Here is a 26,602-nt window from a genome sequence, read left to right as displayed (position 1 = left end):
TGTCTGTCTGTCTGTCTGTCTGTCTGTCTGTCTGTCTGTCTGTATCTATCTATCTATCTATCTATCTATCTATCTATCTATCTATCTATCTATCTATCTATCTATCTATCTATCTATCTATCTATCTATCTATCTATCTATCTATCCGCTTACGTTTGGGTGCTCTCTTGGCCACTTCCTTAACATGGCGGGAACCAAAATTAGCATGGGAGGGTAACATGGTTTCACGAATATGACGCGCTGGTCAAGACATGAATAATGTTGCAATCCTGTCACGTACCTCGTCAAACACTTCTCACCAGGCAGTGGCATATACCCACCGGCCGCTATGTGCCGCTGGTATACGGGCATGTGCCACAGGTGATTGACACTCAGTATCTACCCAGGAACGACGAGAACACACATGGCCAATTTCAACATGCGAAGGTTAAGAAATACCCTATATTGAGAGCGTCGACCCAATGAATGCAAGGAATAAATGTCAGGGCCTCAGCTGGAATCAAAACCAAGCATTCTTCATGGAAATGAAACATTCTACCACAGAGAGATGCCACGTCTCGTAACTACTTTTCAAACAGACGCTAATATTTGGGAAACATCGTTAGTGGTTGCAATGCTGCCTACCCCACTTCATAAACAAGACATATGTACTCCTTTGATACAGCCGTCACGTCGGGTTAACGTCAGTTGCAGTTTGTTGCCATTAACCTAAATTGATTAATGTAGCAGTGTGCAGGGCCTGCGTCCTCGCAATCATCTGCGCTTTATATGAGCTTCTGGTGTTGTTAATACGCATGCTCAAGTTAGCATCGTTGCGCAAGTTCAAGTGATTGGTTATATAGGCTTTTGGAACTCTTCAACATACGTCTGTGCCTGCAACATTTATACATATATGTAGCGTCATTTCATGAGGTGTCGCTCAAAATGCAACACGGTCATCTTCCCTCCGCATGCTTCACATAACGTTGACTCTCAGATACGTATGATCTGCTGAATAAACTCTTGATAGAACATTGAATCACGCATATCATTTTTACATGGCCAAAAATGTTTGACCACATTGAAGCAAATGCTAGTGTTTTTGACCTTCTTCACGTGACAGAAGTACATTATTAAAACCTTGTTGAACCTCGGCATAAAACACTTTCGTGTTAATGAATGAACTAGAATACACGAGGAAATGTATTACTTTACACCTCTTGAGTTGCGTTGCGCGTTCTATATGCACTTGCAATCTGGCAGCAGTTTGCGTGGGTGGGACCAGGTAAACTGCGGACAACAGAAAGTTTCTGGCACATGGAAAATTGCTCCGTAAAAGTCATAGGGCCTTTGTCAGAAACAAAGGCTATAAACTGAACCAAATCTAAAACAATGCAATCGGCCTCTTTGTGGCGCTCAGAAAAAAGACAAGAGAAGTAAAAGAACGAATACGGTAAATTATATATATATATATATATATATATATATATATATATATATATATATATATATATATTTAAAGGCACTAATAAATATTACTTGAAAAAAAACTTCATTTGTCATTTGTTTGCCGTCCGTACTACGTGGCTGCCATGATAACAATAAAAAAAATGTCGGTGAAAGGTTGCGCTCGCACATTCCTCGAGGGATGCTGGGAGACGTTTGGTAAGATTAAAAAGACAAGAGTAACTGCATGGTGACAATTGTTGTGGCAAAAAGAAAGAAGTGCTCTAGACAATCTTTCTCCAGGACTAAATTACTCGCGGCTTTCCCGTTCTGTGCAAAATAGGAAGCAGTAGTGGTGACCGTACCTTCCGTGTCCTCGACGGATAAGTCGTCGGGCTGCCACGAAACAATGCTTGTATTGTGAAAGCGTGCGAGTCCTGAACTGATTGAACGTCCTCTTTCTTTTTATCGTCGCCGCCAACAGCGTGACATTTGTACGTGCACACTTGTAAGACTGGCGAGTGGTGACCGTCAGGAGCCAGCAGCATCCTAATTTAGTCCACGCATTTTTCGTTTTCCCAAATCTTCTCCATTTCCTACGTCCGCTGTCTTTCCGCTCACTTGAGATGACCTACAAACTCTGCCTTGTACAGACGAAAACGCAAGCGCACACACAGCACACCTCTTTCTTCTCACAACATAAATGAACAACTGGAAACAACTTGCACAGGCATACAAGCTCTCCGCCAACTACACAAGTCACCACTGGCTTCTGTTCTCGGCTTCTAGCAGGGCGTTCTGTGAGAAGAAAAAAAAGAACACAAATAGAACTCGGAATATCTTTCATCAAATGCCATTTCTAATATTTTTTTTCTGGTTCAATTCTTCGCAAGTCGTTTTCCTTTCTTTCGCTTTATTGAGTGCCCTCTTTTCGCAGATTTCCCTAAACACGCATAAGGAAGCATCTTCTAGAAGGCCGCATCGGCAAACGTGACTGCTTGTTCCTGTTGTTGCTGCTGCATCAGAGCCACATGAACGCTGATATAGTCGCCCTACCGTACAGAGTTGGCATTCCGATTCTATCGTCTGCGGTTCCCACTAGAATAAGAGGTCTGAAAAAGCACGTCAGGCAAAATAGTCGCGGCGTTTGGTGTGTATACTGTGCTTTTCCCATTCGTTCTTTGACATTTTTCGATCTTCTCGCCAACATTGTGGAGTAATTACCGATGGAACGAAGCCTTCGTTGCGTGTTAGCGGTGGTGGGGGCGGAGGCGTAAATGAAACAAAGCAATGTGTCCTGCCCCTTTAGCGACTATGTGCACTCCTTTCATGTTGCGAAGTGGGAGGGCTGCTTCCGTCAAACACAAGTAGCAAGTAAGGAACACGTTCGCGCGGAGACTCCGTCAATGTGTGCGTGCTATTTTTTGACTGTTGAACCTGGCCATACACAGGAGGACAGTGATTCTTCTGCTCATCGAGCCACTGCTTTGCAATGATCGCCAATACAATGGAAACTCTTTCCAATTTGAATCGCACCTCTTTTTGTCTTCTTTTGTGAAGCATTCTTTTACTGTCTACCGTAAAAGCGAAGAGAAAGAGGGAACATTTAGGTGCCAAACATAAGCGCATTCTTGAAAAGTTTCTATTTTTTGCTAGTGGCAACAGATGGGTAGTGGAAGGCTTCCGAACTAAAGTTGATGACTGATTGAAGGCAGTGCCTGTTGTCCGCAGTGTGCACAGTTGGCTTGTTCCTGAGTCGGCGCCTCCTAATTCAAGATGTTGCCGCACCGAACAACAGAGCAGTCACAGTAATGACAACAACGTCGGCGTCACCACCAAATGACTGCCAGCTGTTGCTCGCCTCTTCTCTAACGCTGCACCGCTATATATCGTACAGGAGACGTGCGGCAGAGGCTGCCACCGCCTCTTGTACGAACTGCTGGCATGGCTTGTACGCGTCTATAGCCACAGAAAAAAAAAGAGAGGAGACAGGCGATTGCAGTTAACGATGTTGACGCATTTTTCAAGCATCGTGCAGAGACAGACGGTACACGCTGGTGGTTCAGTTTGTCGCAGGAAGCGTCGTCAGGTCGAGCTTCCGATGTCATCAATCAGGCTCCGGGCAAGATAGAATGGTCATCACAGATGTTGCACCAATCGCCGCTTTAGTCACTGTACCTGCCACTTCTAAAAGAAGAGTCAAGTGATACGTTGACTGCACGGCAGTCTTAAAACTCTGTGCGACTTTCGGTCATTCGAAAGAGTTTAGCGACACCTGCTTTGGTATAACTCTTTTACACTAATGGATTGGACATGAAAATGAAAGAGATGCTCGAAATGGTTTTGTCGAAACCATTATGACGCAGTGTAGCCCATCAGATGTTCACTTGGCCACAACATAACACTTCGACATATATTTTCTTTTGATTGCAGTGAGTCGGAGCATGAACCCAAAATTTGAAATTTAAGTCTACCGTGATAAGGTGCGCTGATGAGCACGAATCAAAACTCTTTGTAGCTAAAGTGTAACTGTTTTAGTGTTGCAAAAGCGTTCTTAAGTTCTACACGCGTACAATGTTTTCCAATTGGGCTGTCTAACTGCCACGAGAATATGACAGAAACACTGGGACATCTGCTATGATTTGTGGTTCTATTGAAACTATAAAACAATACATTTAACAGTCGGTGGTTACTGGACCTTTGTGCTGCTGCTAAAAACAACATAGAAAACAGTATCACGCAAAGTAATGGCTTATTCGATGCAAAACAGCTCTTTGACTCACGTGTGTAACGCTGGACGTGCGTGCGTTAGTATGAACACAACGCAACGCGTTCCTCTCCCCACAAGTGTTCGAGCTGTGCTAAATAGGTCACGCTGCAGCTGTTCGTTGACGTCATGCTCCCCTCGCAGTTCCGCGTGGACTTACCCTCTTTTCCTCAACCCCAGCACACTAGCCGCAGCCCCCGCAGATGCCACTTCGACGTCGTATCTTCACAGCAACCTCTCAGCGTGCACTTGACCAATCCCAAGGCCGTAGTATTCAAGGCGGAATACACGCCTGCTCCGGTTTAGGGCCCGTGTCTTAACTCTGAAGAAACGACGACCACGAAGTCTTGAAAACGCTTTGTCGAAACTTAACCGAAACCCGACCCGCCTCACTTGTCTTTGCGTTTCAAACAAACGTGCATTCGAGCAAATGCTACACAGAGTTCCGCCTTGAAACCTTTTTTTCAGCACCAGCACAGACGCCCGTTTCGAACGGGTCAATGCCGTGAGCACCGCTATTACTTCGCTTTCTATCAGGATTCCCTTCGAGAAGATGGTGCGTATTTTTGAATAATACTGCTTGCGCTTATGATAAATCTTCTGAACTTGAAAGCTAGTGAGTGATCCTGAATAAGATGCACTATAACCTTTAAACCAATCAAGGCAATGCTTTCAGTTATTTTTTTATTTATGTGTTTAGCAATACTGCAGACCACCGATTGGTCTATGTAAGAGGGGTTGCACATTGATCGCAAAAAAAAAAACAATGCACCACAATCAAAGCGAAAAATAGAAAATTGAAAGTATTCTGGGAAATAGGAATGCAAAAAAGATGTCAAGTACAATCATAAAACATAATGCAGATTTTCCAGTTCGCACGTACAGTCATTGGCGTCAAAAACAGTGGAGGGCCGAGCATTTTATTCGCAAGAGTTAGTTATAGGAGAAAAACAGTTTTTATGCGATTTCGTTTTATTGAAAATAGGGGCTGGGGGTGTGTCTAGTCTTCATAACTGAGTGGGGACGTACACAATCAGACATAGTTACTGTTATAGTTTCGGTAAAACATTATGAAAAAAAAAAAGACGCTTTTTGATCTTTCTGGCCGATTCTAACGATGGAATGTTATGTTGCATGTTACTGAGGAAGGCGAGTAAGTCGCTCTATACTCATTAAACATGAAGCACACTGCTTTTCTTTGAACCCGTTCTAGTTCTCCAACAACACTTTTGTTGTGGGGGTCCCACACAATTGAAGCATATTCCAATTTAGCTCTGACGGGAGTATTATAAGATAAAAGCTTGAGGCTAGGAGGTAGGGTTTTCAGTTTCCTATTCAGAAACCACAACTTCGGCCGCGCAGGGCTATAAGTAGCCGATGTGATGACCAGGTTAGTTTATTGCTCATAATGACACTTAGATACCTACATCTATCTTCTTTTTTCCAATGCGCGAGTAATGTTGGAAATCAGCGTACGCTGCCTTGCCAAGCGTTTTAAAGAAAACAATGCCCAACCTGCTTATTAGCCGCGAAGCATTTTAGGTTCTCGGCTTATCGCCGTCTCATGTGGTCTTTACAATCAGCCATGAATGGTCACGCACCACAAAATTGACTAAATCCCCATGCGGCACAGGTTCATAATATGCATATGTTGAGTTGGAGATTCATCATTGTTGCTAAAAACAATATATATGTGTCTGTGCGGTACCACAATCCTCGATGAAAATTATCGAGACGCTCAAGTTTTTAATCTAAAACCAAAGACACAAACGTAGGTCTCTACGGCAGAATCATCTATTTGAAACACATTCTTGTTGAAACAAAGTAATGGGACTTTACTCGCCGCCATTCCACTAATATTGAAGAAGGTAATAGTCATACCGAAAGATGTTTTACGACGTTAGTGACGTTGAAACATGATTCTCTACAAGGACAATTTTTGCTTTGCAAAACTAGTGCCTCCTCAAAGAAATGTCTCTCTAAACAATGCAGCGAATCACCTCAGCCAGTCTCTTACTTTCTGTATCATTTTGTTATTCAAACACGCACTACCCACTAACAGCACTGTTGCTGTGGAAAACACCAGTTCACAGAGCATGCTTGACTGCTCCCTGGTTAAACAACCTTATTAGGACTACTGGTTAAATATTGGAGGGAACAGAACTGATACCAAGAAGAGAACAATTTTTTAGAATGGCACTAGGTCACGCTTTTTTTTCGTAAGAACTAAGGACATCAACGACCGACGGTGAATATGCGAGGTGTAAAAATTGGACAGCTATAACAATAGACAGATTAGTCTTTTCTGCAGTGAGAATTTAGGAAAGAGATGTTATTATGCTACTGAGATAGATCCATAGATAGATAGATAGATAGATAGATAGATAGATAGATAGATAGATAGATAGATAGATAGATAGATAGATAGATAGATAGATAGATAGATAGATAGATAGATAGATAGATAGATAGATAGATAGATAGATAGATAGATAGATAGATAGATAGATAGATAGATAGATACTGTCCGTGGAAGACTGACGCGCATACGTGGATAATTATATCGTGTTGCTATAACGCAGCTCTGTTTCAGCATGAAAAAAAGATGCAACAGAAAAGAAAAAAAAACACAGTTGAAAGTATTTAGCACTAATCCGATTGCCTATGTTTCCATTCATAATTTTTGCCTCTTTTCCTCGTTCTGAAACGAAGATGTCGTATAGCAATACGATATTATTGGGCACCAAGTCGCCCAATATGCAGTACTTGTACATACACGTATATGGTGTCGGCTTCTTGCAAAAAGTTGCCAGCATATTCACGGAGTGAAGGATGGATAGTGGGGCGAAGCATCCGTCCGTCCATTCGTTATTGCTTACGTCCATCCATGCGTGCGTCTGTGTGGCCACCCGTGCGTCCATCCGCCCGTCCCCGCGTGCGTCTGTTCGTGCGTCCACACGTTCATCTGTGCGTCCGTCTCTGCTTTCGTCCGTGCATCCACTGCTGTGTCCGTCCATGCGTCCATCCGTCCGTGCAGCCATCCATGCGTCTGTCCATGCATCTGTCTGTGTGTCCGTTCGTCCACCTATTCAACATTCCAAGTACCACCCTCTCGCATCTTTTCATCATATATTCCTCATAGAGAAGCACCGCCATCCAGCGGACCTTCCAAGGACTCAACGAAAGGAGGCACACGCACACTTTCCTACGGCTTGTGCTTCGTGTCTACTTCCCGCCTTTAACCACCTCGAGTTCATGGTATATACTAGTTCACTGTATTCATGGAACTGCGGTCATACGCTCGCTAAACCTTTCTAAAACCAAGAAGGTTACGCTTAGCGAGCATAACGTAGCAACCCTTTCTTGTCTTCTGTGCGTTGTTGAACAATAAAAACTTTGCAGCGTGCACGTTAACTAAAAGCCAGATTCTCCTGTCTCTCATTCCTCTTTAGCAGCCATTGGCATGTACATCGAGCACTATCTTTCATTGTTCAACAACAAACAGAAGAAATCTCTCACCGGCACCACCTTGGAGGTCAAAATGTTATATTTAAAACACACTATAACGGTTACGAGGGATGGACGGGTGCCGTTATAAAGATCTTCGCACCTTTCAACGTCATCTCATATCCATGTTCATGTAGATGACGTCTGTTTTGTCATCATCGTTATAGTATGTCTAAGTAGGAAATGTTCTGCTGAGTGTTGTTGACGATTGTGGCAATAATGTTTTTCTAAACGAAAGACCTTGTCACCGACTGTTTCACAGATTCAGTGCAGCGTGCCCAAGAATAAGTATGCTCAGAACATCAACGCTGTCAACGAGGCGTTTGAGGCGATCAACCTTCCCTCGCCCTCGCCTAGAAATTCGTTTTGCAACTGTTAGGTGCGCTAACAAATACAAATGCACGAGCAACTGTCTACAAAAAGTATGGTTTAATAAGTAACCAAATAATGAAGAAAATCACATACCCGATTTTTGCATCAGTTTCTAGGCCATTTGTTCCTGGTATCGGCAGCTTCACGAAAGGGAAAAAGAAAGAAAGGAAAAAGCCACAGAAGATTGTGTCATAGAGGGAGAAGCCATGAATGAAATTCCAACCATGATTGTTGACGGGCTGAATAAGATCGCGCCTGTGAAGGCCATTTAATCGAAGAGTGGTTTTATGTATACCCACAACTACGGCCAATCTTTGCCGAAAAGTTGTCTATTTGATCTAGAAAATGGGATAAAAATACCACTTCCACGCCCAGCATCTACGCCATTCTTCCGTTGGTTGTTTCTATTTCGCTCACTTTTACTATTCCCGCTTTCTTTTTCTCTGTGTCCGAGCTTTTGACGAGAGATTACCGAAGGCCTGCAATTCACGTCATGAAAGCAGACGATCGAGTGCTATTCAAAGGAAGCCACCAAATGCAGAAAGAAAGTAGGCGGTACCGAGGCTGAGTATCGGGCATCAAGGAGCGTGTTCGTGGCTGACCTTGCGTGCTTTACCGCACGCCCGAATGAAGCAGCCTTGCGTGTAGCCTGCGGAAACTGGGAATAACGCGTTCAGCCGGCCTCTGCAATAAAAAATGGATGTCTTCTATGGGCTCATTTAATTTGTTCATGCACCGGTCGCAGTTTACGAGGAATTATGCTTGCATACAAGCGTTGTGTGTATAGAACGTCTCTGGAATAGACAGCAACAAAATTGCCGTAGATATAGTTTTACGCTTTCCTCTGAAACGATTAGTGGCGTGTATTAGGGTGTTAGTGCGTCACCTTTCTTCTAAGTGCAAACTGACTGCAGAGGGTCACAGCAGGTTTATGGTCACCTGGATTAAAGATACAGAGGGAAAAAGAGACAACAGGTGTCAGCGAATGCATTTAGCCGAGTCGCGTGGTGCCGGAGAGGCTTTCATATTTACGAAGCGATAATAGGCATGTTTTTCAAGCAAAGCCTGCTACAAGTGGCCAATTTTTAAAACGGCGACCTTCTAAAAAAAAACAAAACAAAAAACGTTTGATACAGAAATCTGGCCGTCCAAGGTGCGTCAGTCACAAACGTTTTTTCACTCTTCTCAACAAGAGATGGCCTCTCGATCGTGAACTCGTCAGCGATCACCTGTTTCAGACATATCAAATCGGTATTTCATTGAGCGTCCTTGTCGTTACCCGTTGCCAGATTTAATTTGTTTTCTCAATATATGCAAACGCACGGTCATCGCATATGCCTGAAACAAGTGGAGGGTTGCGTGAAATTCCTGGCATGGGCGAAGCGAAAGCTAGGAGAGGTGATTAGTAATGCTGAGAAAGAAAGAAAAGAAGAAAGAGAAACGAAAAGAAAGAAAAAAAGAAAGAAAGAAAGAAAGAAAGAAAGAAAGAAAGAAAGAAAGAAAGAAAGAAAGAAAGAAAGAAAGAAAGAAAGAAAGAAAGAAAGAAAGAAAGAAAGAAAGAAAGAGTAGGTCAGGCACACGCAGACCATGTTTCGCTTGTTCAAGCTTTGCGTGAAGAAAAAAGGGCTCCCACTTTATCCTCCTTTTAGAGCTCGTTTCACGGAATTTTCGACGTCGGCGTTCGTGTTTGTGTAGACGTGGGTAACGTTCATTGTGAGCGAAAGATATACTTGTGCTGGACCAAAAATTGAGAAAGGTGCAAATGAAATAAAATGATAAAGTTTTCGTGTCCAAGTAAGGATGGGATTGGGGCCGCTTTCTTGGCAAGCACGAGTTCAACCAAACAGCCACGGGTCTACTTAGAAATATACACACTGAAAATGACTTCATCTGCTTGCAAGCACCATGAAAATAACAAACTTACCTTACCAACACATGCGCGACCAATATACAAGCTTTACAGTACAACATAGAATCCTATAATATTATTGCTTCATACTAGCGAACATCTGAACATCGGGCGTCAGAAAATGTGATTATCGAAGTTTTTGGTGTATAAATTCAGCCACCAACTAGAAAAGGCACACACATAACTTCACGTATTCTTTTAGGACCACGTAGTGGGTGCTTAGCAAACTCGAAATGGTTGCACGTGCATAATTGTTCATGTAATAAAGCATGCTACTCTTTGCACGGAATGTAGCCATATGCGAAAGCTTCACCGACACAAGCCATTTTCAGTTTTATTGATTAGATTATAAGCATCCACAAGTTAAACTTCTCGAGTAACATTTTACAATAAAATATATGCACTAAGGTGCTCAAGTGCGCCATAGGGACAAAGTATAACATTCGCGTTCAACATACCATAAACAGAACGTAGACCTCCCCTCTCACGAACCATCCTATCACGTGGTCTTCGTATTTCGGATTTAACCAAGGAATTAGAGTAACGTAGAGCAAAGGCTCGGGAACTCGCGAGACGCATGGCTTTTTCATGTATTCGGCTCAAACTTCAATCCGCCGGTGAGTTAATGCGGCAGCAGAGTGAAATCGCACAGCCCCTGCAATTTTCTTTGCCTGTGCAGTTTCTAAACTTCTTGACTTCAAGTGCATTATTCGGTCAACGAACAGAGAGCACCATGGCTAATGAGTTTTTCCTCCTGTCACGCAGAGGAAGAAACAACAAAATAAAGAAAATTTCCGCGTGCGATATTTTTTGACATTGTTTTCCTTAAGACAGATTGGTTTTTCCCACCTAAACATAACAAAACAGCAAGAAAATGATGGCAAAAGAAAAGGGCTTGTTCAAGCGACACGGGATGCCGTACTCTCCGGGTGAAACAGTGTGTAATAAAGCGAACCGAAGGCAATTAATTGCGGTAATCAGTGCAAGTCGAGTAGTTTTATCTCGTTATTTTTCTCTAACACCTCTAGTGTAATGCCGGGTGGGCGATGTATTTTTGTGGTGCGAAAAACGGGTAGTTTTCAGCTTGAAAGGTAGCAGAGGAATCGCCGCATGTCAGGTGTTGAGGCTTCTAGAGTCATTTCTCATAAGCGGGGCAGGCACGAGAATGCTTTAGATTTTTTAGAGTTGATCAGTTCAGTGTTTTTAATGGCAAGTTTTTGGTATAAAGTCAAACAAATGTCCACGGTACTAACTAGAATGTGTGTTTTAGTAGGTGGGATTTGCTTGAATTTTCATAAAAAAACTACGCATACAAACATGAACATGCGCAAACGCACGCACTCACGCAAACATTCCTTTGCATACAAGCTGCTTATCTTTTTTTCAATCAGTCCACATTATAGTTGTTAGTACGAAGGTTACATGGTGATAATATACAGAAGGAGGTCCTGAAGTCAAAAGCTGCAATGGGACCGCCTTTTTAAACTATTGAAAGTAATTTTGTAGAGTTGGCGTGGGAGAACAATTTGTAATGAAATTCCCGGATGCGCTAGCGTAATTTCACGCATCGCTTACTACTCCAGCTGCTACTTGAGCACTGTGATACTTACCTTGACATATGCTCGCAAATATACCTATACCTATACAGTCACACACACACAAAATAGTTATTCATAACGTTCTGTTCAGTCGAGCAGTTCTCAAAATTACAACATAGCACTTCTGTATTCGAGTTCAACTGTTGCTGCAAAGGAGTGGTTGCAACAAGGCGACTTGAATTTGTATTTATCCTAGTGACTACGTTGAGACATTCTTTGGCATAAGAAAACTCGAGTGGCTCCTTTTAAATTCTGCTACTGGATATCAGTGTTATCCATTAGGGCAAACGACGTGAAAAATGCTTCTGGAGGCTGTTTTCACTGCAGCAGTGTCTCAGCAGCGAGGACGATGATCTCCGCACACTTGTCCAGTCGGACAATTCTCAGGCGTTTAGGCCATAACGGTACGCAAACATTAAAAAAGAAGATCACTGAAGCAGATCATCAGCATTTTTTATGTTTTTCAAGGGTCATTGATGCACGCTTAGCCAATATTTTGCTCTTGAGCGTCTAGAACGAACGATAACACGACATTTCCAAGTCAGCACGAGCTTTTAGAAAAGGTCGCTTACCTTTTCTTTTCTTTACTTCGCAAGACGCGACTGAAACCGTCGCAGGGACAATGCTGCGGAAAATCTGTCCCGAATGCGGTTTAATGTACGTGACCCCAGAGTAAGTTTGCAGCGTCGATGAACTGAAAATGGTCGATTTCGAGGGTAGATATTGAAGACTCCAGAAAACTGTGCTTTAAAATACACACTCGAAACAGTTTTTCATTTGAGGATAAAAAAAAACATTCTCTAAGACGAAATCAAGTTATACAGCCAAGCGCAAATCACTCGAAAGTGTCGGGCGTCTTCAGGAAGCAAACCCGCTTAAGCATCAGAACATAGCCTTAAAAAAGAGCTTCATGCCATAGTATCGGCAGTAAGAAAGCAGCAGACTGCGTCCAAATCGTCCAAGACCTGTATCCAGAGTGCAACCAATGAAGTCCGCCGCTGGCCATTCCTAACGAGTGGAGCCTTTGATGTGCCAGGAACAGTGGCAGGCGAAGACTCGACATTTTTTTTTTCCGCTCTTTTGTGCACTGCCAAGTTCGAATCTCCACACCACCTCTACCGGAGGGTGCTTTGTCGCCAAGCGAGCGGAAAGTAAATAAAGTAGCACAGAATGCTCTAGTAGAGTTCGTTTCAAAGCGAAGTGTGATTTGTCTCGGTCCACTTTTTTTTTCCCACATGCTGACTGGTTCTCATTGTTACTAGTGTTGTTTATACCGATTCGTGTCTCGTCGTTCAGGTTTGATTACAGAGGCGTTTGCTCATGGAAATGTCTTGAACTAGTGATTTGTTTGTTTATTTTGAAGCACTGAATGCTAAATGTAGTGGCCCTTTGGCATAACAAAAGTACAAAACAGCTTCAGAGACTCATCCCACATAAAGAAACAAATTGATTTCGTGCATAAAATTTGACAAGGCTCGGTGGAAGGGTTCTCTTATCTGCCCTCGTAAGCTTGGAAAGCATACGGAATGGTGACCAGTTGCTCTGATATGGTGATTTCGTGCTTGCTTCAGGCATGGGAACAACAAGAAAACTCTTGTCATATCCACTGCAGTTCGTTAGTAGAGAAACAATACGCATTTTAAGGAGCTAAATCATGCATTGGCAGGCGCGCCAGGGTGATCGAAGCAACTTATAAATGACCCCCTTAAACCAAGCTTTTTAACAAAGTAGAGGGCTTGTTTGCATGCTGTTTTGTGACATCATTTTTTAATGTACGCCCCTTTTCTAAGTATACGTTTAGATCAGGTAAATACACTCATTTTTTGCCATTGTCATCAATTTTATTACAAAGTTTTTTTCAGTAGAGATGCTTTTTAGCGAAGTCATTGTTTTATGGTATAACCTGTTTCAGCGAGACTTATTCATCACGGTCAGTATTTTGAAAATTTTCAAACCTTGATGGCTCTTTTCTAGAGAACTGCTAGGCCGATTGCGTCGATGTTATCTCAGATCGTATTTAAGTCTTTTCAGAGCCCAAGCAAATTCTGTACCCACCCCTGCATTATCTTGCAATGAGACAGCAGTATATGTATATATAAAAAATCGTCTTTACCGAAAACAATAAAGCACTTTCAGTTATCATTAACAAAAAAAACCACTTAAAAGCCTCGGCTACGTCTTATGACAGCCGGGCACGATATTTTTTTCTCTTGAAATATATGTAGAAACCTGTCTTAGAGCTAGGGTTTATTGCCAGCACTGTATAAAATTAGTACTTCATATTTCACTTTCACGTTGTTTTCTGTTGCTAAGAAAAGGAACATTTATTATCCTACTAAGCGAAAAAATTGCTACATGAATGCAAAATTGTAATGAAAGTAGCTCGTTCATATCGCCCAAAGTAAAGACCAGACCAATTTCTCGTTGAACACACAATACCCTGCAGGGAAATATAAAACAATTATTGCAATGTTAAGCTCAGACAAAGATAATCAGTCTACCCGACTATATCCCCTCAAACATGCCCATGTGAATTCTGCTTCTGCAATATTCTGCTTCTGCAATAAAGCAGTGGAAGAGAACAATATTTTATGAAATCAATGAGTGCTTGACCAACCTGTCACTTGAGCGATGAATGTATTTTTATTTTTTTTGTAGTGAACAAAAAAAGTCCCTGTATATTATGTCCAGGAGCTGTCTTGCGATTTTAGGGGGACAAAGTTTTGCGAAAAGCAAGCAAAAAAAAACCACCAGCGTATTGCTGGATGCTTTGTTTGTAATTACTATATTTTGACTGAGTCTCTCAACGAGCTGGATGGAACAATATGAGACGAAAGAACGTAATGCGAAGTCTAGGTGATCCACTAATTGCATCCGCGGACCCTTAAAACAGGGTACGATGGAGAGCTTTGACGTTCATTTAACAATGCGTTGCCGAAGGATAAAAGTTCTGCACAGGCGGGGCATTATTGATTGACAGCCAAAAAACAAGAGGGAGGGGGTGCTCAACTATGAAAGTTTGACTGCGTTACTGCGACATTTTTTGACAATGTCCAGTGAAGCTGAACACAAAATCGATACAATAATGAATTATTTTCCCGACTTTCTCGCAATTAGTCTTTGTTGGTCTGTCTGGCTGATGCGCGATTCAGCCACCGGGCGAACGTTTAAGCACTTCATGAACACGCAGTCATCTTGAACTGGTGGCTGCGCTCATACCTGTGAACACTGTCGATTAAAAAAAAAAAAAACTCCAGGCCTGCGCGAACGTTCAGCACAGTCACAGCTAAAGATGAAAGACCGGTCTCCTTTTTAAGCACTTTGGTTAGCTGCTGCAAGCACACTTGAGGGTACCCAACACGCCATAAGTAATCATTATTTTAGTGTAGTAAGGAGGAATTTTTATTCTTCTTGACCTCGTCACATGACACACACATGGAGTAGGAGACTGGCCGAGTTCAAAGGAATTGATCATATGTCTGGTACCCGTACACACTTGAAAGGAATTTTATTGAATTTATTGATGCTGTGGCTGATGATGATGAATCATGCCTGAGGTTTTTGTATTGGGTTAGAGCATTCAATCACCCCTTTTGTTGCGAAATTCGCCTTGTGTGACGCTCCATGTTCCTTTGCTGTCTTGAAACGCTTTATTACTCATAATAACGTGATTCGGGTCCCAACACGAAACCTGCCTAGAGTCAAGTTGCAACGCAGTTTCATTCACCGGCTTGGCTCTGTGGTAGCATACTTGGCTGGCACACAGAGGGTCCTGGTTCGAATCCAAATGTGTCCTTGATGTTTTGAATTAGGGGCGAAGCTCCTTTCGTCGTGGTTCGGGTGTCCACATTGTAGGTTGTTGAGGTAGTCGTCGTCGTAGTAGTAGATAGCCACCTCTCGTTTAGTCCTTGGAATGTCTGCTAAATGGCGGTACTTCTGTATCATTATATATGATGAAAAGATGTGCAATGCGGTACTTGGAGTGTTCACTAGACGGACGGACCAACGGATGGACGCAAAGACGGACGGACTGAAGCAAGAATCAACGGATGGACGAAAGCGCGAACGAGTGGACGGACGCTTTGCGCCACTCATCATTATTCACTCTGTGGATATGCTGTGTTTTTTACTTAGTTTTTTTTCTTCTTTCTTTTCAAAGTAGTCACACTTGTCGAAGTGACAGTTATCAGATCTTATAAGAGCTTTTGCTGTAAAAGCAAATATTACGCACATCAGAAGTGACGCATCAATGAGGTGGTCCCTGCTTTTATTGGAAAACGCATACATACGTAATTCTAAAGAATTTAGGGGTTCATACGCTGCGCTGAAAATGCAGCACAGCACAGCACTGTAGGGTGGGAGGCACCTCTGTCCAGCTCGGATCTGAAGACCCAAGAGGCCCTCGTGAGACGAGTGAGGACAGCGGCCCGTGCCAACGAGATCATGGACTAAGAATCTCACTCACCGACATTCCTTCCTCGGTCACAAATCAATGTTTTATTCTCTCTCACTCCTCTGTTTTGTTGATGACAGTCAGATGCAGCCAATTCAGCATTGAGGATGCGCTGTATGAAGTAAGTCAAACATAGGTGGCCAAGCAGCCATTTATGTTTTGGCTTTCGACGACGTTTGTCTTGAGACATTCATTTCTTTCGACGACATTTCCAGGCAAGCACGAAATTACGTGGACAATTATTTCATTCTTCTTTTTGTGTTCTTTTCTCCTTGTCTCTTTTCCACTTTTTTTCTTATGTTGCCCTGTTTTTAGTTATTTCTTTCTCTATTTGTGTTTCTAATTGTTTAATCATCTTAGATCCGTTTCTCTCTCTCACTTTCTTTCTCCTCTAATCTTTTCTTTTTTTCTAATATTCTATTTCAATATTCCTTATATGCTATGCAATACATTTTTTCCTCATGTCACCTTCACATATTTCTTCACCTCACTTCGCTTTGCTACAACCTTTCTAATGATACTATACAAGGCTACGCTATGTTCCATCATGGGGCCTGGAGAGCCGAGTAGTTACGACGGTCTCCTTCAGATAGTCGGTACACGGTTTCGAATCGAGCCGCATCGTGAGGCATCAATTTTGTGTCTTCCGCTTCGGGCTCGTCGACTCACTTCGGTTGTTTCGCAGGCGTATGTCGGACTAGCTGTTGCCTTCATTTTTATTGAGCCAGCGGTTAGTAGCGGTATTCAATCTCTGTGAGACACAGCCATCCTAAAGAAATTGTTTATTTTTTTTCGCTTGGCCACACTATCACACACACAGTGAACCATACCATTTTTCTGTTAAGCGACATGAACTTCCTCTAACCTTAGCAGCTTATGCGGTAATAAAAAATTGCGAAATCTCGCCGGCATCTCTGTACAACTTCAATTTACATATAAAATGCACTCATGTGTAGCACACGTTATAGCGCTTGCAAGTCCATCAAAGTAAAAAGAGGCTACTCCACCACACAGCGAAAGTATTGTGTCCTCAGTTCCTTTTGAGTTTCACTTGAACTAAACTCCACATTAAAAATTTAAAAATTTCTATGATGTCAGCAGCCGGGAACCATATACGGTGAACTTTCGCCCGCGTAAAGCTATGCTGGTAAGTTATCGTTATACCAACGTTGTTGAGTAAGTACGGTGCAAGTACCTACGCGTGGAATCATCTGCTTGTGACAGCCGACTGCCAAAGTCATTTGGAATCTTCATCGTAAAAGTCTCATGTCTCATTACACACAAAAAAGCAACATCCTCTTCAGCGGCTTTGATGTCAACGTGAGGGATGAAAGAAAATTGCCACTTGATGAAATCTACACGTGACGTTCTATTATGACGTCATAACATACCATTGGCACTTGGTCAAAGTTCGTAGATTACAGATGCAGTGCAGAACAGGTTAATAAGCAGTAAGCTTACAATTAATTCATCCTCCGAGGTTATGTGCCCCGCGTACAGCGCAGAAAAAAGGAAGGGAAATAGAGGGAAAAGAAAGGCAAGGAGGTTAACCAGCAAATAGGCAGCCGGTTTGCTACCCTGCGCATGGGAGAGGGATGGGGGAGATGAAAGAGAGCGTAGAGGGAAGATAGAAACAGCAAATTTGGCAGCACACGCGCGCACACTCAGTCATAGTCCAGTATTGTCTTTCGCGGTGTGTGACATTGCTGTTACAGTCGCTTGCTCAAGTCGGTGTCGCGTAGGAATTTCAACAGAGCCTTCGTCGCCTTCTGTTGCAAGGTCTTCTCTCGGGCACTTGACCGAATAGTTTCCACAGACATTTGGCTGTTGTCGATGCGCGCAAAAGCAGACGCCAGTGACTGTCTCTGGATTTCATACAATGGACAGTCACACAGGATGTGGTGTAGCGTCTCTTCGCAATGACAGGCATCGCAGAGAGCGTTGTCGGCCATTCCTATGACAAAGGAGTAAGATTTTGTAAATGCCACTCCTAGCCATAAGCGATGAAGAAGGGTGGCTTCTCTTCGGTCGAGTCCAGTGGGCATGCGGAGAGCCATCAAAGAGGACTGGTGGTGCTGACGATTCGTATCGATGTTTGGTGGGCACCATAGTGAAAACGTGATTTCACGCACAAGTCGTTGAAGATTACTGGCAGCATCAGTCCTCAAAAGTGGTATGGCTTCTTCTCGTGTTCCTTCAAGGGCTGCCCGCGCGGCAGCATCGGCATGTTCGTTCCCTATGATGCCGCAGTGACTTGGCAGCCATTGAAGCGTCACATGATACCCTTTCTCGAGTAAAGTGTGGAGAATGCATCGAATTTCGAAAACAAGCTGTTCGTACGGGCCGCGACGCAGTGCTGAGAGCACAGATTGTAGGGCAGCCCTTGAGTCGCTGAAAATCGACCATTGTTGCGGTGGTTCCCGATTGACCACACAAAGTGCAGCGCGCAAAGCAGCTAGTTCCGCTGCTGTAGATTGTGTGGAGTGGTCAGTCCTAAAGCTGATGGTAACACCTCTTGCTGGGATAACTACTGCCCCTGACGAACACTGGTGGTTCGTGGAACCATCGGTGTATACATGTATGCTGTCTGAATATTTCTCGTGCAAAAGAAGGAGAGACAGTTGTTTCAGCACGGGCGAGAAAAACTCAGATTTCCTCCGGATCCCTGGTACACTAAGATGCACTGTGGGTCGAATAAGACACCAAGGTGGTATGGATGGTTTAGATGCATGAGTGAGGCCCGAGGGAAGTTTATCGTTGTATTTCACGATAATTTTGGCAAACGATGCTTGGCGCCTGTCTGAAGGTAACAGTGCAAGGTGATGGCCGGGGGCACGTGCGAAGTGTCGGATGTGCGTTCTCAGGACTTCTACAACAATGTGAGTTTGTATCGGATAGTCACCAGCAATTGCAATTGTTGCTTCTGTTGACGTACATCTGGGCAGACCGAGGCACACTCTCAGCGCTTGGGCTTGTACTGCCTGTAAAACACGAACATTGGTCTTGCAGGTATTGCTAAGCACGGGCAAGCTATATCTGAGGAAACCGAGAAACAGGGCCCTGTAGAGCTCCATCATTGCGTCTACTGACATCCCCCACGTCTTTCCTGCCAGGAACTTGAACAGTTGAGAAATAGCGGTCAGGTGCTTCTTCATATAGGTCACATGAGGACTCCAACAGAGGTTCCTATCAATAATGATGCCCAGAAACCGGTGGGTTTTGGCGTAAGAAATCGGTCGCCCGCAGATTGAGATGACATAAGGGGTCATTGCTTTGCGAGTGAAAGCCACCAGCGCGCATTTTTCTGGTGATATGCTGAGACCTTGTTTGAACAAGTACTTGGCAATCATAGTTGCTGCTTTTTGAAGCCGGGAACGTATCTGAGGACGTGTGACTGCCGATTTCCAGACACAGATGTCGTCTACGTATATTGAGATTTTAATGTTGCTTGGCAAGTATTCAGCAAGGCCAATTAGTGCCAGATTGAATAGCGTCGGGCTAAGAACTCCGCCTTGAGGATCACCCCTGGAAGTATAGCGTCGCGTAGTTGGGCCATCTTCTGTTAACACAAAGAATGACCTTGCAGCCAGGTAACTCGAAATTCACTGAAAGACTCGACCACCAAGGCCAACCACCGCAAGAGCACCCAAGATGGCTTCATGTAGTACATTATCATAAGCGCCTTTCACATCTAAAAACAAAGCTGCAGATAGTCGCTTACGGGATTTTTCGTGCTGAACGTACGAAACTAGATCAACGACATTGTCAATAGAAGAGCGGTCGCGTCGGAAACCAGCCATTGAATTCGGATAAATCTTGTAGTATTCAAGATACCACTCCAGGCGGCCTAGTATCATCCGTTCCATTATCTTCCCTACGCAGCTGGCCAGTGCTATTGGGCGGTATGAGGTGAGTTCGAGTGGGGATTTGCCCTGCTTCAAGATGGGTAACAAGCGGCTTACTTTCCAGTCATCAGGAACATTGCCATCTTGCCACGACATGTGGTAGAGGCTCAACAGTTCTCTCCTTGCACCTTCCCCAAGGTTGCACTAGGCTCGGTACGGAATACCATCTGGGCCCGGAGAAGTTGAACGCCTGCAGAGAGCTAGGGCCGCCTCGAGCTCCTCCATTGTAAAAAGGAGGTCCATGTGGTAGTCACGGGAGCGGGGGACGGCACCTCTCACTGGAGAATCTGGACGAGTGGCTTGGTTGGCGATCTGCGCACAGAAATCTTCTGCGACATCGATGTCTTGCCTCCTTTGAAATAGCGCTTGCGCTTTGAATGGAAAGCGCTGTTCCGTAGGGTGACGCAGACCTTGCACCGTTTCCCAAATGTGTGAGAGTGGCTTGCGAGGGTCTAGTGACTGGCAAGACGTTGTCCATCGTTCCGACGCTAGTCTATCCCTCGACGCCGAATCTTCTTTTGCATCCTCCGGGCTGCCCTAAGATCGTGAATTGATTTTGTACGCCGATACCGACGCTCCGCCCGGCGTCGCAGTGCTCGGAGTCGCTCTAACTCTATATCAAAGCCCCGCCGCGGTGGTCTAGTGGCTAAGGTACTCGGCTGCTGACCCGCAGGGCGCGGGTTCGAATCCAGGCTGCGGCGGCTGCATTTCCGATGGAGGCGGAAATGTTGTAGGCCCGTGTGCTCAGATTTGGGTGCACGTTAAAGAACCCCAGGTGGTCTAAATTTCCGGAGCCCTCCACTACGGCGTCTCTCATAATCATATAGTGGTTTTGGGACGTTAAACACCATATATATATATATATATATATATATATATATATATATATATATATATATATATATATATATATATATATATATAACTCTATATCAAAGTCGTTTCGTGTGGAAGATATCGTCACCGTGCGAGTGGCGTTTTGCATCGTGCTCTTAATTGTTTCCTCTAACCCAGATCGTAGGCCATCGCTGCAAGCATCTTCCATGTCAGATGTGAAGTTGGTCCATTGGACTGCTCGAATGGTCGTCCGTGGACCACAACTAGACAAGCCGTGGATGTTAAGGTAGATTGGAATGTGATCACTTCCTCGTGTCTCAACATCTGGAAACCACTTGACGTATCTCGCGAGGGAGTTGGAGACAAAAGCAAGGTCGAGACAGCTGCCGTATGTCACCCCTCGAAGAAAAGTGGGGCTGCTGTCGTTCAGGAGAGTAAGGCCATAGTTGTAGGCGATGTTTGCTAACCTGCGTCCTCTTGCATTTGTCCGCGTACTTCCCCATGCGTGACTGTGCGCATTGAAATCACCTTGAGGACCCATGGTGCAGAACACACTCTCAAAATATCCGCTAATCTTCTGGAATCGAGATTACTTGACGGCTATATATAAACACCTATGAGAGTAAACATAGTTGGTTCTTTTTCACAGTGATGCAGACATACTGATTGTCATCGTGAGGTGCAATTAGTTGCACAACATACGTCAGTTCCCGACGAACAAAGACGATGATTTTGCTGCACGCACCGTTCGTTGAAGACATGACAGCTTCATACCCCGATAGTCTTATTGGTTTCGAGAAATTGGGTTCGCAAATGACGATGATTGGAAACACGTTGGTAAACACAAACTGACAAAAATCTGAAAAGCGTGATTTCAGTCCTCTGGCGTTCCATTGGATGACAGACGCAGCCTTGACTTCTTTACGAAAAGTTGAGGTGTGAGTAGCCATCTTCCTAGTTGAGAGATTCAAGCACTGGGCTTAGGGCATCCAATAGTTCAAGTGCGCTTCGAGCAGATGGTGTCTTCATGTCGACTAATATCGCTTGGATGGCTTCTATAAGGGAACGCAGCACCGAGATCACTTGACGATCAGTTTTAGGCAAATCTTCCATGGTTGGAGACGGCTCTTGTGTGGCCACAACCTGCTGAGATTCTTTGGCAGAAGACCGCGTCGGGAGCGTGGGCCATTCCTCCAGAGAAGGAGGCTTCTCTGTTTTTTTCGTAGAAGAAGTGGGCCTTTTCGCGGCGCTACTGGATAGAACCGCTAAAGAGTGGGAAGGAGCGTCTCGGGAATGTGCCTTCTTTGAAGACTTTCGATGATGCCGACGCCGACGCCGGACTACTTCGGCTGCTTCCCTGTGTGTTGAGTTTTCTCGGGCCATTTGTCTGAGAACCGCGCGCTCCTTTTGGATTCGAGGACAGTCTTTCGACGAGGCAGCATGAGGACCACTGCAGTTGGCGCACTTCAAAGTAGTCGCCCGACAGGCGTCTTCAGCATGAGGTTCAGTGCAGCGGGGACACAGTCGTAAGTTGGGGTTGACGCCCTTGACGTGTCCTAGCCTGAAGCACTGATGACATTGAAGTGGCTTTTGGATGAATGGTCGAACCGGATGTCAAAAATGTTCAACTTTAACGTGAAACGGTATGCAATCTGTCTTGAAAAACACTTTTACGCAGCGCGTATTTCCAAGGCGCCACACTTGTGCAATGACAGTTCCCTCGTTTGCAGGCTTGATGAGGGTAGACAAGTCAGCATTAGGAATGGCAGTGTCGATGTCATAAATTACACTGGCAATTGATTTGTCATTCATCAGGATAAAGGGGCGCATTTTAATGCCACCTAGCTCAGTCATTTGCTGCAGCTGTCCTAGCGCACTCACATCGTGCACGTCTATGGCGAGAATGTTCTTCCTTGGGTTTACTCGTAGGTCCTTAATTTGATGTGGCACCGCAAATTCGAGAGCAACCGAAAGTGCTTGCCTGTTCAGAAGCTGTAGGTTGCTTGATGGATCTTCGGGCATGAAGATGATGACGTGCGGCCAGCAGTGCAGTGCAGAAAATTTTCAGAGTGGAAAGGGGGAGTGCCAACACCTTGAGCAGAAAAGAAAATTTCTGTCGCTTTCCTGCTGCCTAAGGTGAGTGAATAAGTGACCCTGAGAAATGTTTTCTTGCCGCTTTCGAATAAGGGTCAGACTGTTGATGCTGGATAACTGCCAGGTTTTATTTTTTATGTATATAATTTTAACAAAGTATTCAATTGTGCAACCGCAACATCTAAGTATAGCAGATATATTACCAGATATAAGATCAAAGCTTTCTGATCAGCTGAGCAATGATGTATTTGTTCAGAGTAGAATGGCTCAGGACGTGTGATCATTGAGGATATCTTTTTTTTCTGAAAATAGAAGCAGACCATCATGACATTTTTTGCTGTGTTTATGAAGGCTGTGTCCTTTAAACAGTCTTCACCTTTCCCTATCGTTTTGACAGACGTACTTGCAGTAGAATCCTGCAATGGGAAGCAAATGTAGTTTGAAGTTTGAAATTTGAAGTTTATTCATCATTGAAGCATACATCTTTATCCAGTGGTTTGATGGGAAGGGAGGGGCGAAAAGGTAACTAAATGCCTGACAATGCGCCAATCCCCGCCCAGGCCAAAATAATGCACAACACTAAGTATATCTTTAGAGCATGAACACAAATTCAATACAGCGAGAGAAAAAAAAATGGAGAGAAGATACAGTGAAAATAAAGAGAAAGCAGTGGGAGAAGAGATAAGAAATTCCAAGACGCTTATACATGCACTTTTACACATACCAAAGAAACCTCTAATAATACAGTCGTAGTTTTGACCAGGGAATAACAAGTGACATATCGCGAAGTGAATAGGACCATAGCTGGCTTGCACAAATTTAAGGCACATTACATTTCCTAGACAGTACATAAGATGCGCAATCGTATACAGAAAAACTAAACAGACATGTCATGTTTGAAGCGAGAGTAGACAAGCGTGTATCTTTTTTTAAACTGTTGTTGAACGACTTTTCTTCACTATGCTGATAACCATGCTGCTTGAATGTAGAAATGAAGGAATGAGGTGTGCTAACTTTTGCCTGCCAGAGTTCGTCCGAATTCTTTCACTGTTATAGGTGTTTTTTTTTAAACTATACGTTTGTAGCTTCCGGGAGTAAGTATCCCTAAATTGATCTGCATTCGTTCTTATTTGATCATAGATGACTGTCGCGAGCTTTTTTTATAAAATATTTTTTCAAATTTTAGAATTGCATGCTTTTGAAAAAGTGGAGCAGAAGGCGTTCGACGAGGAACATTTTCAATGATACGCAGCATTCTTTTTTGCAGTTGGTCAATACCAATTTTATTTGTTTATCTTGTAAAGCCCCAGATTATTACACAGTAATGTATGCGCGAATAAACCAAAGTGTAGGAAAGCTGCTTTGTCACCCAGAGAGGTAGTAAGCATCTTATTTTTCCAATTGCGCCAATGAACCAAGATACTTGGGTACGAAGTTTATCTACGTGATTGGTCCAATTCAGGGTTTCGCGGAAAAGGACGTCCAGGAACTTTTCAGTCTGAACACGCTCAATCAAAACTCCTCTAAACTTGAGCTGCGCATTATGGAAAATGGAACGGTTTCGCAGATGAAAAATAATGTACTTTGTTTTCCTAATAATTATTTCTAATTGATTTGTTTGTAACAATAGAGACAAATTGTCAAGCCACAAGTTTGCTTGTTGTTCAAGATTAGACATATCTTCACCGGAAAAAAATACGTTAGTGTCGTCTGCGTACAATACAATGCCTGATGTGAGAGGCACATTTATGATATCATTGATATATAACAGAAACAGAAGCGGTCCAAGTATGGAGCCCTGTGAGACGCCATAGTTTATCTTGCCCATTTGAGACTTTGAGTGCTTCATATCTGTATACTGATATTGGTTCGAGAGGTAACTTCTTATTAAATTATGAGACGAGCCTCTTATACCTTATTCACTGAGTTTTTGTAGAAGAATTTTAGCCTTAATAGTATCAAACGCTTTCTTAAAATCTAGAAATATTCCTAATGTGTGCAGTTTTTGCTCAAAGTTATGAATTATTTTATCTTTAATAGATAGCAGGACTTTTTCAGTTGACTTGTTCTTCTGGAATCCATACTGATGTTCTGTTATAACTTTCTTTGAGCTACAAAAATTTGCAATTCGTATATATATGACACGTTCTACAATTTTGAAAAAATGGGCAAAACAGAAATGGGCCTATAATTACTCATGTCATTTTCATCACCACCTTTGTGTATGACACATACTTTAGCTACTTTTAGTTTGTCCAGGAACGTTCCAGTGCTCAAGATAAGATTGCATATATGGGCAAAACATGCGCTGATATGCTCTGAAACTGCTTTTAAAGGTTGAGTCTTTATGTCGTCAAAAGCAGCAGCAGAGCTCTTATTTAAATTTTTTATCAGTAAGGCCACTTATGATTCTTCCGTGGGCGTAAGGAAAATGGATTCCGGGATGCATGCTGTAACATACGACTTATAAGACTTGGCAGCATCACTTTTATTATCAGAAGCTCCTGATCTCAAAAAATGGTCATTGAACATATTAGCAAGTACAGTACCGGAACAAGATCTGCCCTCTATTTGAAGTTTAGAAATGCTCTTAGCATTCTTGCTTTGCAGAACAATATATAAACAATATATATCTGTGGTGTCCCACAAACATATATTTGCGGTGGCCCAAAACCGATACTGAGAAATGTGTGCAATTAAAGAAAAAAACTAAAAGAGTTAAACCAGCATTTGAGATGCACCACCCAATCCACCTGTCAACCGACTTTTGCCTCCGGCACGAAGCACCCAACAAGGTCGATCAATGCTGCCGACGCGATCGTATCCTCTGAGTCCGGGTTTACGTCTGACAGCAAAACCCAACAATTTGAAACGACCATTCCCGGGTGTCAAGACTTTCCACGAATTCCTCTGGCAACTGCTATAAAGAGACGTGGTCGCTTTTAGTAGCTCTTTGTCACAACCGACGTGAGAAGACTTGACAATAAACGGCTGAGCGAGTGAAAGAAAGCGAATAAAAACAAGTGGGTTACTTATACAGTAGCGAGTGAGTGAGTCAGTGAGAGAGAGTGAGTGAGTTAGTGAAACAACTTTATTAGCGCGACAATAGGAGAAAAAATGCATATGTATACGGGAGTCCAGGAAACTCACGAGCATAAGGAATCTGGAAATTTTAAAAAGACAGACGAAACATATACTCTCGCATATGGGGCTTCAGTTTGACATATCTGTAGTGAATGGAAATCTCGTCTTATGTATAATAAGTAAAACAGGCACATGACCTAATAAATCCCGTATACATACTCCTACACGCACTCGTGTCTCCTTCAGTAATAAATTTTGGGAGCATTCAGTCATGCCTTCACTGTTCTACTGAGAAGAAGTTGCCCTATGGCCACGTACAAAGTAACTGTGAACTACTAAATCAAGTTTATTTTCTTTCCTGTTGCAAAAAGTAGCCCCTATATAGCACGAGAAAGCTTTTTCGAGCCTACATTATTGTCTAAAAAAGTACATTTTCTTCGGTGACATCAGAAACATGCACCTCATTTTAGGACTGATTGGATTACTAATTTGTTGAAAGTGAAAACTGTAAAAGGTTCTTTTTTCTGCCAGCTAACTATTTTACTGTGGCAAAAAAGAAATTAATGTGCTCAGAGCAATGTACTTAAAAACTGGGACATCCCGTCGCACGTAATACAAGCAAACAAACAAAGTGTGTTCCTCATTCGCTGT

This window comes from Rhipicephalus microplus, chromosome 4 (assembly GCF_043290135.1).
Source record: "Rhipicephalus microplus isolate Deutch F79 chromosome 4, USDA_Rmic, whole genome shotgun sequence".
Lineage (NCBI taxonomy): Eukaryota > Metazoa > Arthropoda > Arachnida > Ixodida > Ixodidae > Rhipicephalus > Rhipicephalus microplus.
Note: the sequence above shows the minus strand (reverse complement) of the source record.